The sequence below is a fragment of the Palaemon carinicauda genome, chromosome 25 (assembly GCF_036898095.1).
Source record: "Palaemon carinicauda isolate YSFRI2023 chromosome 25, ASM3689809v2, whole genome shotgun sequence".
In the NCBI taxonomy this organism is placed as follows: Eukaryota; Metazoa; Arthropoda; class Malacostraca; order Decapoda; family Palaemonidae; genus Palaemon; species Palaemon carinicauda.
The window spans coordinates 42,667,272-42,668,610 of record NC_090749.1 but is presented as its reverse complement, the minus strand read 5'-3'; positions in this window follow the sequence as shown (position 1 = coordinate 42,668,610).

Here is a 1,339-nt window from a genome sequence, read left to right as displayed (position 1 = left end):
GTTCTCTTGATAGAGGGTACATTCGAGCACACTATTTTAGCTGTTCCATTATTTCTTTTCCACACTGTGCTATTTTCCCTGTTGGAGCCCTTGGGCTTATGGTATCCTGCTTATCCAACTAGGGTTATAGCTAAGAGTTTTGGAAGTCATCAAATTTATCCCTTTTTGTTAATGTATGCTTTATCAGCTTCTTGAGTCAGATCCTTTTATCTCTTGGGAAGTTTTTCAGGATATGAAAACTTCAGTTCTTATCTTAGCCATTTCTCATCCTTAACACTTTATCTTTCGCTTTTATTTGCGTTTATCTTAATATTTTCTCTCACGTGTTTGTCCTTGTTTCTTTGATTTAATCGTCCAGATCTTTATTTTCATCTTCCCTTTTTTCTTTTATATATTCAGTTTTTATTTTCTCTTTTCCTATTGCGTCCTACCTTATGTTTTTTTGTTTTTGTTTTTTTTATTATCATTATTAAATTTGATATTTATCTTTCTTGTTTTCTTTTTTATTTCTTTTTATGTTTATTTAGATTTTCGTTTTTATTTATTTTTTTTCATTTCAACTTGTTCCTTTATTCTGTTACTTTTTCATTTCGATTCTTTATTATAATTTTTCCTTTTCTACTTTTCATGTCCATTTTTCGTTTTTATTTTCAATCTTTCATATCATGTATTCTTTCATTTTTTTTCGCTTGCTTTGCATTTTTTTTTTCCATCATCAATTTCCCATATCTTCTTCCCTTTTTTGTCCTTTGTATCTTCATGTCTCATATTACTTTTTTGTCTTTCGTATTTTTTTTTTTTATTTTTTTATATAATTCTTTCCCTTTCCCTTTATTGTCCCTAAATTACTGCTTAGATAGTTATTTTTTTTCCTTCATATTATTTTTTTTTCTGTAACATGCTTTTCTTTTAAAGTTTCTTCTTAATTTTGGTTTCCTCATTATTCGTTTTTTTTTTTTCTTTGGTTATTGTTTTCTGTTTAATTTTGATTTCCGAAATTATTGGTTTTTTAGCTTTTGTAACATTTTTTCATATTTTTTTACTTTGTTTGCCCTACTTAATATTTTTTCTTTAGTATGTGCATTTTATTTCTTATACCTTTTCCAAAAATATTTTCGGATTCGTATATTTCATAGATAATTTTTCTATTCTTTTTCTTTTTTTCTTCCTTTCATTCCATTATTATCTTTGCTCTTCCTCTCCTTCCTCCCATCATCGGTGTTTCTCTTCCCTCTTTCCTCATTTCGCCTCATTTTATCTAATTACAACTTCTCATTATACCGTAGATGTTGCACCACCGGCTCCCTTAATATCTACGTGAGCTGTGTAATGGCTTGAA